This window comes from Rousettus aegyptiacus, unplaced genomic scaffold (genome assembly GCF_014176215.1).
Source record: "Rousettus aegyptiacus isolate mRouAeg1 unplaced genomic scaffold, mRouAeg1.p scaffold_m13_p_8, whole genome shotgun sequence".
NCBI classification, from domain to species: Eukaryota; Metazoa; Chordata; class Mammalia; order Chiroptera; family Pteropodidae; genus Rousettus; species Rousettus aegyptiacus.
This window is the reverse complement of record NW_023416311.1, coordinates 104,558,069-104,568,565: the sequence shown is the minus strand read 5'-3', so window position 1 is coordinate 104,568,565 and position 10,497 is coordinate 104,558,069.

The following is a 10,497-nucleotide window of genomic DNA, read 5'->3' as shown; positions in this document are numbered from 1 at the left end:
GGAGACTTTCATTATTATCAAGGCCGTGCAAAGCCTACTGGGCCAACATAGCTGCTTTGTTCATGAATCCACTGAACAGAAACAGACTGACTGAGGAAGGAGAATGACTAATATTTGCAGAGCAATTCATCCTAGTACATGATGGCAGGTCTCTTTGCAATAGACTAATGCAATAGATGCAGGTGCTATAAAACATTAAAACAAATTTTGTTTTTAATGTCTTAAACTTTTTTATTTAAGAGGTTCCATTTGGCAAAATGACTCAGATTTGGAAACTTTGAAGAATGACAACACCCCAGTGTCTGGTTCGAGGCCGGCTATTGTTCAAGCCTGGAGTTCTGATGGTGCAAGTCGTGGCTGATTCCGCGATGGGCCTCAGTGTTCAGTCCCGCCCTGCAGCCCTCAGTCATCACGGCACAGTGTATTTCTCTCTCTGCTTTGGCTATGAGCTGGCTCATGCGAGTTTCCCTGGACAGTACTATGTGGGCGGAAATGAGGATGTCCTGGTCTGAGCCTAGGCTTCGAGGGGCCTCGTGCATTTCCACGTTCCCGCCTGCGCCTCTGCCGTGAAGCATGTGGAGCAGAGCCATGCAGCTGTGGCGTCCAGGGCCACCACCTGAGCCCAGCTTAGACTGGCGGGCTCCCAGCTGTCAGGGGGATGTCCGAGTGATGCTGAACGATCATTTTAAGGCACCAGGTTTTGCAAAAATAGCAAATGAATACAAAAATTAAACAGACTCTCAGTGAGCTGCGTATCTGTTTCATTCTCACAAGTCTCGCGTCCTTGGGTGGGAATCTCTTTAGGCATCACAGGGATTTCTATCTCACCTGAGTGTCTCCATGTAGGTGTGTATGTATGTAGGTGTGTATGTGCATCATGTATATGTGAATGTATGTGTGTGTGTATGTGTGTATGTATTTGTGTATGTGTGTATGTGTGTGTGTGTGTGTGTTTACTTTTGGCTGAAGCCTTATTTTCATCTCTTTGCTTTTAATTATTGTCTCTTGGGCTCAGTTAGCTTTAGCCCAACTATCTTTATTGCTATCAATAATCTGATTACCTCCTGCCGTTGGTCTATTTCAAGTTCCGTCCAAGGGTGTCTGCTTTCCATAGCATCTCCACAGCTGGGAGGAGGCACGGTGGCAGGGACGGCTGCATCCTCCCTTCTACAGTCTTTGCTTTGTCTTCTGCACTACATCAATGTCAGCCATTATCAGCCAGGGCTTGATTCAGCCTCTGGTCACTAAATGTGCATCTTAGGTAAGCTCTACTCATTGCGATAAATTTGGATTGATATAAAATTGGCCTTCATTCTTATTGGATGAGGTCCTATAAATGCCTTAGCGACATATTCTCTCCCTTAGTTTTCAGCAATCTTTCTTATTTAATACCTACAATTTATTTCGAGTATAATTTTCCTCCATCCAACATTTAAATATATTCTTAAGTCTTATGCTGTATTCCTACCCTTTTGAGCATGTATGAACCACAGCAAGGTGGATGGACCCACTTGCTGAATCATGGGAAATGTCTGGAGAATCCCATTGTTTGGAGTTCTCCCATTTTGACTTCTCAGGTCACAGTTTTTTCCAGTTAGAGCATTCATTGTAAAAGAAATCCTGGACATTTGTGAATTCAAAACCCCATGCTCATCAGCAGCCTTTGGCTCTGGTTTGCCTCCCAGGGTGTCTAGCTGAGCAGGAACGTTTTCCTGCACCTGAGATCCACAATGCCCAGTACCGTGTCCTTGCCTGCTTCCCTGGGCAATGTGGGACAAACGTACCTCTTTGTAGTGCAAGCAGTCTGACGCTGGGATAAGTGGTCTTCTGTCTTTATTGGCCTGGGCTTCTTATTCCTTTTGAGTTGCCTTTTATCACAGAGGGTCAGAAACGATAGCTATGAATTGCTTTGTGCGGCGAGGCATGGACCGTTCGCTTTCCCTGTGGTGAGGGGAGGACCGCACATCTTCACCCGTTTCAGGTGATAATGTTCACTCTGCATCCTCTTTGAGAAGTTATTTAGAGTTTTCATCTTGAATGTCTTTTCTATGTCTTACGGAACTAAAAATGATGCACATTAGCTGCTCTCACTAAAAAATTATTTATTTTAAGACTGTAAGCAGCCTCAAGTTGGCACAGGAAACTCATCTGGAGTCGTGGGCCTCTCAGGACCCGCTCTTAGCTTCTTGTTGCTGTCAGGGTCCCCATGATCTCTCTTTCTTGTGGCATCTCTGTTTTACTCTGTGAGTCTTCCATTTTCCATCTACCACCAACCAGACAATCATCTCCTTAATCTCTAATGAAAGTACAGAGGAACCCAGTCGGTCGACTTGCTTAATTACCATTGTCTTGGTTCCCTTAACACGAGGCCACCATCTTGGTCTCCGCCCTGACTCGGGCCAGACACTCACACCTGCTCCAAGCAGGGTCTTCCACATAGGGGCCAGCGTAACCCAGAATGGGCTGTCAGAGGGCTACTGGGCAAAACAAAGGACATGTCCAGGACTTCTGTTTCCCAACACATTCCCAGGGCCACTTATAGTCCCCAGATGAAGAATACGAATAGAGAACAGTTCGTACATTGTGCACGGCAGGGACAATTCCTTCTGAGCGTGTCTCCTGGTGCAGCTGGCTTTGTCCTTCGCGGGCCTGGCGGGCAGGGAGGCTGTTGGTCTCCAGGCATGTGGGCTCTCTTTTCCTGGGCACTTTTCCTGGGCACGAGGCTTTTGCTTCTGATATAGCACTGCTTGTTCTGACTTGATCTGGCCATCGAGTCTAGCGCTAGTGATCCTCTTAGCTAGTGATTATGACAACATTAATTAGCCTATGAGATTTTTCTCATCTTGATTGTCTGAGGCTGAGAGTCAAATCTGTCATCAGGATGGATCCTATGGGTAATCAAAGTAGAGAGTTCGTTCATTCATTTTCACTCAGTGCGTATTTAAAAAACACTTTGAAAAGCATTGGGAGATTTATAGCAGTGAATGTAGGCAGCCTTAATCTAGCATAGAATAAAAATGTCAAGTAAATAAAAAGCCTGTGAGTATTGTAAAGGGAAAATACTGGGTACTCTTATCAGAGAGAAAAGCAATGGACAGCTGGTGTTCTTCATTTATTCATTTTGTGTTTATTAAAACATACTCATCGAACACTTACTGTGTTCTAGAAACTGATTTGGCTACTAGCATATAGCAATGACAATGACTCTCTCACAGGATTTATAAAACAAGAAAAATGATAACATCTCAAGGTGTGGATAAATCCTATGAGGAAAGCAAGGTAAGGGGCAAAAAGTGATGGAAGAGAGGTACTATTTTTCGTAGTGTGGCCACAGCAGGCTTCTCTGAAGAGGTAACAATTGATCTAAGCTCGGGTTGAAATGAGAGAGGAAATCTTGTGGCTACCTAGGGGGGAAGCATTCCAGACAGAGGGACCAGCAGGTACAAAATCCTGAGTCAGGAGTATTCTTGGCACATTTGAGGAACAGCAAGGGGTCCAGCAAGGAGTCAGGTGCAGAACGAAAGAAGAGAAGAGGCAAGGCATCCAGTTTGAGACATAGCCCGGGACCAAACCATGCAGAGCCCCCTAAGTTGTGGAAAGGAAAGGACTCTGCCTATGATTCTAGTAGGATAAGATGGGGAGTGATATAACCTGATGTATGTTAAAAAAAAAAATCATCACAGCAAACTTGTGGAAAACCGATTATATTCTCGAATCGATTTACTGCTATTTGAAGAAACTATGGATTTTATTTATAGGCTTTCAAATACTAATTATGATCTATGAACCACAGGGTGAGCTTAGTTCCATTTTTCTCTTAACCAGAAATTCTGTAGATTGCTACACCAAGGTGAAGGCAGATTTATTGGTGTGAGATAACTAAACCATGACAATTCCATTAGAAATGCCTGATAGCATCTTTATAATGGCTGGGACGTTCTAAACATAAAAGGACAAAATGACATTACCCCCTTTATCATATCTCAGACTCTATTCAGCGCCCATCTGTGAACACATTATTGGTTCTCTTGCTTATGAGGGTATCATAAGCAAGTCAAGTTCAGTCCTCATTATTCATCAGAGTCTTATTCCATCTATAGATGGACCCAGGAGAAAGGAAGGATTTTGTTGTAACTGCGCAAACAGTATATGCTTGAGGTCAGTGTAAAAAGTGGCTGTGGTTAAAGTCGAGAGTCCAGTGGGTCTTGACCATGCACTAGGTGAAAAATTAGCAAAACTGTGAAAGCATTTTGTTGAATGAACAAGTGCTTTGTCAAAACCAAAATGCTTTGTGAAAAACAGCTATTTTTTTTTTTAAGGACTGTCAGATGACATTTTGGTCAGAAGCTATTAATTTTCTTTTTCAATAAGTCACTGAAGGAAGTATCTCACTGCCTTTAGCATAGTGGCAATTTAACAAAAATCACCAGCAGCAAAGCCATGAACAACTGAGACCTATGATTCTATTAATAGCTGTTTATTTAACTGCCTCTTAGGCTGGGCATTTTCTTTGGGTTTGGCACAGTTTCACGGCTAGCTTTCGAGCATGAGCTAGATTACATTTTGGTAGAGTTCTTGAAGGGACATTGGCCAAGATGGAAAGGCTAATTGGCTCAGAAGACCTTTAAGGTCTGTTCTGTATACTTGAAACTAAAAAAATAAAATTAAAAAAAAGTATAAAAAAAGAAATGTCAGGTATTTGACGAACAAGCCAGTTTTATAACTCTTCTATGTGTTACCTCTTTCAAAGTATATTTTAATATATATATATATATATATTTTTTTTTTTTAGAAAAGAGTGTAATTATAGAAGGGAATCTTGGATTTGAAACTAGAGGTCTTGAGCTCTGCTCTCCATAATCTCCTGTCCTGGTGACTCGAAATTGATCCGTAGGACATCTTTTGAGTTCCTACATGAGTTCAAGAAAAGCAGTTTTCCTTCTGATAAAACAATGTTTCAACCCTTGCATGTCAAATTAAATCTTTTTGTTAATAATAGAAAAATATGTGTGTGAACAAATTGCAAGAAAGCTACTGGCCCAGAAAACTGCAATGATAAAAATGTTCTATATCTGTGCTGTTAAATTCAGTTGCCACTAGACACAGGAATATTGAGCATTTGAAATGCAGCTTGTGCAACTGAAGAACTGAATTTTCATTTTCGTGTAATTTGATTAGCTTAATTTTGAATTTACATAGCCACATGTGGTTGGTGGCTAATCTAATGAACAGCACGATTTCCAGAAAACCTAAAGAATTGTTTCATACTAAACAGCACAGAGGATAGAAAATTCAAATGTTTCTATTTTACCTTAGGTCAAGTAAGCACGATTATTTACCCGTATTTTATCTCTACTCCTGTTATGTATGTATGTACATACGTATACATTATATCTTTCTCTCTGTCTCCTCTCTCTCTCTCATCCATCATCTAACATTTTCAATAGCACATTTTACAATGTGTGGAGGGAAATGTGAGGAAATGGAGGATAGAAAGAATATGATGAATGCTCTTTGCGTTCATTCCAAAGATAAAATTATTATGCTTTTTTTTTTTCTTCAAAAAGGGAAACAGAAAATAAAAATGGGACATAGAGAAGTGTAAGCAACTTACTTGTTTAGGTTTTGACACCTCATTAGGACAAATCAGTTTCAATGGTACCTGGAAATTCATTTGGAAGATTGAAATAACATACTCCCTAGAAACAATTCAAGATTTCAAAGCAATTCTTTCCAAGTCCTTTGATCTTTGCTAACACTCTGCTCTGCAATATATAGACAAAAGTATGAAAAAAATGTGTTTACAACAATTGAGTCCTGTGTTCACTGTCCATAACTCTTGACTTTTTTTTTTTTTTTTTGTAATGTCTTTGGTGAATGAGAGCTTTTAAAGAGAGAGTCGTAGGAAAGGATTGATGGGTAGAGTAGAGTTTTACATGAACTTGTAAAATATTAACCAATGTCACCCCAACAAATTTAATTTAAAAAAGAGTTTGTAAGAGGCTATGGTCTTAGCTTAGTGAGCATAGAATAGAAATAAGATAAATAGAAATTTTAATAAAGGATTCATTTCTTCCTTAATGTCCACTGAACATTCTGTTATGTAAGGAATCTTCATCTTAAACCAAAATCATTGTAGTTGTACTATTTCTCGCCTCCATTTGATTCTCCTTATATTTTGATATAATTCTTCTTTTGAACTTTAAAAGGCTTCTCATTACTTACAAAATCAAGATAGAGTCCATAAATACCCGCTTCTTGAATTTTTATTTTCTTTATCTTTTTCTTATTATTTTTTTAAGGCGAGGCAACCCTTGGTTGATCTCACAAATTGCAAGGGACTTGTCAGCTTATAAGCCCTTATTTTTTATGCCTATAGCACCTAGTCTTCCTAGGTGGCCTCCCATCCAAGTACTAACCAGGCCTGACCTTACTTAGCTTTGAATTTTTCACTGAAGTATACCTAGTGGCAAGGACATGGACTTGAACTTTGGGAAATCTGGAAAGTGGTTGGAACTGACTGCAAAGGACACTGTTTAGAAGTTTTGTGTTTAATCTTAAAAATTCATGTGTGATTGTCACATCCAAATAGCCTGTATTTTTATAATTTTAAAAATAATATTTTCAAATACTTTCAGGAAAAAAAAGATAAACATGGACATAAATGCCTGAAATCCTGTTTCATTGGGTGGTTAGTTAGGTTTAAAAATATGGTAGTAAGCTTGTCGATTGCAGAAAGTTGAGCTGAATTGAAGAGCAATGAAATAACACATTAGATTTGTAATATAGGTGATTTTTCTGCTGCTTCTTGCTGTCACAATAACTTAGACTTAAAGAAATATATAAATATAAATAGTTTTTTTCCACTATGTTTTTATAGGAATGTTGTCAGAATAATCTCTGGAGAGAACTGTTGCCAGAGAGGTGAAGAATAATGATTCCAGGCTGCTTTTGGTGGACATCTTGATAAAAAATTTCTCCTTGAGAGGCATGAGGGTTGAATAATATGCAGACTGGAATAATTTCTAATTCATGGATCAAATCTGTCTCTTACCTCAAGAAAGCAGTCCTCAGACAGTTGTTTTCAGAAGAAAGTTGAGGTTTTTGATCTTTTACTTTAACATTGATATTTTTAATCAGATTAAAATGAACCCATAGTCTTAGCTCTCAGTTCCCATGAGATCACCGCTAACTTTCTTACCTAACTCTCAGATTTAATTTTCCTTACATTAAGTTTTTTTTTTTATATTCAATTTTATAACTTTTATTAGGACAATCCACGCACATGGTTAACTCTCCCTGCCACGCTCAGTCGCTGGCTATAAAACTGCTCCTGGAAAGTGACAATACAAACGTGGGGGTGGACGTCAGAGTGCGGGGACTTTGCTGTCAGTCCAATGTTCTCCTCTCCGAGGCAGAAACACTGCTATTTTGTTGGATCTGCCACGAGGATTTGTCCCCTTGAAATGTGGTCACATATCTCAGGCCTGATAAGGACGCTGTTGCTGGAATGTCCGGAACTTGCCATTGCGACAGTCAGGCTGGCCTTTGAGAGGAAGACCGAAATGATCAGCACCGTGCAGAGTCCACTGCACCATCACGGCTGTGTTGTTCATGAGTCCATCTCCTGGGAACAGGTGGGTGGAGAAGGAGGATGACTTACCTTCACAGAGCAGCTCATCCTGGTCAGGCATGGCAGGCCTCTTGGCTGCGGGCTCAAAGGGGGGCATCGTAATAGTCTTCCTCAGACCCTTTCATGTAGGGCTTCCAGTTGGTAAAATGACTCACATCTGGAAACGGTAAAGAATGGCAACTGCTACCGACAGCAGTTGGTGTTGTGAATGTGGGGACTACGTCCTTTCCCTGGACAGTTTCTTCTAGAGCCCTCCATCTTCTTGCCCTCCATCATTCTTGCCTCTCCAAGACTGGAGTCTTAAATCACCCCTTTTCTCTTCGTACAGTCTCCTTTTTATATATATTCCTGGCTTCGACTTCCTCAGCTCTTCTGAGTCAGTTGATATTTCTCAATCCATTTCCTGTCTTCCAGAGTAAATTTTCAGTTACTTCCCATTTCGTTGAAGACATCCCTAAGCACCCATTTTCTGTCCTCTTGTTTGTTCTACCAAATTGCCTGTTTCAACCACCTTAGCAACCACAGGGAGAAAAATCAAGAGGCAGAACTTTATTCTCAGTGAATGATGAGATGAACACTGATGTATTTCTTGTTCTTAGGGGCCTGACATTTGGCAACTACCATGCCTGCAGATTTGTCTTCATTGATATGGCTACACACTTGCTTTTTATTCAGTTTTTCTAGTCGATCCTATATCCACCTTAGACACTCACTGATTTTTTTGTTTTCCCTTTTTCCTCACCAGCTATTCTCCATCAATTGTGTTACACACTGACATGTTTACACAGAAGACCACCACTAAAATGACTAAATATTGCACATTTATTCTTTCGGCTGGTTGTAAATAGAGAACCTCAGTTTCTCAATAAATATTTTGAGCATATTAAATTATGCCATTTGGAGGTTCATTTGATAAGGGCATGTTTTACATTCGTTTTCTCTTTTTGACCTCAAACAGATCCAAAAATATCCACATCAAAAGTGTTATTAAATTTCTCTTATTACTTGGGTTTCACCTTTTAATGCATGGTTGACACCAGCTTAAAGGTAGTGTGAAGTAAAGTTTTTGTTTTTTGTGTTTTTTTTTTTTTTGCTTTAAATTGAGCTTTGTGTTTATGATTACACTTTAACAACTTTTCATGATTGATTTAAATATTGCTGAAATAGTGATCTTTCATGTATTTATTACTAACAGTTTTCTTATCTGAAGTATTGAAATTAAGTTTATTTGTTATTCATTTATCTTTTGACGGATATCTTGATTGCTTCCAGTTTTAAGCAATTATGAATAAGGCTGTTCTAAACATTTACATGCAAGTTTTATATGGACATGTTTTCAACTCATTTGGTAAATATCGAGGAATACAAACACTTCATTGTATGGTAAGCCTATGGTTAGTTTTATAAGAAATTTCAAGACTCTTCAAATCACAGAATCATCCACCTGCCCAAACTGTACCTGGCTGTACCATTTTGCACTTACCTGCAGTGAGTGAGAGGTCCTGTTGCTCCATGTCTTTGCTGGTATTTGGTGTTTGTCAGAGAGAAGGGAAATGATTTAGGTTAGAAACTTGGACTTAAAGAAAGGACAAGCGTTAGGAAGGAATAAGTGAAGATAAAATATAATCTTTTTTATTCTTAAGTAATCTGATATTATTAACTATTTGTTGAAAATAATAATAGCAACAGTGTATTGGTTTATTATATCTGTGAATAAGTGAATAAATGACAACAATGTTATAAGGGATGAGAAGGAGGGATTGGGGACATTCTGCTAGGAGGTACCTGCACTGTCTGTGAAGTGGTACATTGTTAATTAAATGTAAGCTTAGATTAGTTGTAAATGTTCACTGCAAGCTTGAGGAAAACCACTGTTTTTTTTTTTTTAAAAGGAAGTATATTGATATACTAAGAGAAGAAAGAAAATGGAAGTACTGTTTCATCAAAAATCCTTTAGTATGTCATCAAATTAAGTGTATTTGTAGAACTGTTAAACATTTCTAGCTGGTTTTAATTTTTGTTTGTGAGGTGGCCGCTCTAAAAAAAAAAAATAGGTAAGGTAAGTGATATTTGGGTACTCAGAGAGGCCAACTCATCTTCAGGCCTCACAGCTAGTAAGTGGCCAGGCTAGCAGCACCTCAATATAAGTGAGTCCTAGTCGACACTGTAATGGTTCCACTTCGGTAGTAATTTTTAGTTCTATCTTCTGCTTCCTATTTGCTGAAGATACAATATGATTTAGTACATATTTCAGATGGAGACAGAACATACGCATGATAGTATAAGATAGCACATGACAAGTGACGAATGGGAGAGTAGAGAGGTGGGTGATGCTGTGATTCGAAGAGTCTTGAAATTTCTTATTAAAGTAAGAGGCGAGGCCATACATTAAGGCTGAGAACATGGATCCAAGAAGGGACAGGTTTGCATAAAATGGGCTCAAAGAATTTGCCATTGCTAGATCAGGGGCTCCACGAATGGAGAAGAAACTAGTAAACAGTTATACAAGTGGACAGGGAAGACAAAACATGGATCTTCTTCTTCTGAGTCTTCTGGTACTTTAGAGTTTCCTAGGACATGAATAAATGTCATTTGTTAAACATCAAACGTGAATGAAGTTGAATTTCTAGTCACTCCGGTAATTTGGAACTTGGAGTCAGATTTAATTTGTTTTCTTTCATCTGATTAAATAAAATGCATTCCTACTACTTTTGTTTTAGAGTAGGGTATCCCGATTCCTACCCTTCCCTCATATTCGAGAAACCTGAGGAAAAGAACAAATGTAACAGCTTCGCTTAAAAATGATGCTTCCATACCTATGGGTTTTGCAAGTAGGTGGCATTTCTTTTATTTTACCCATAAGC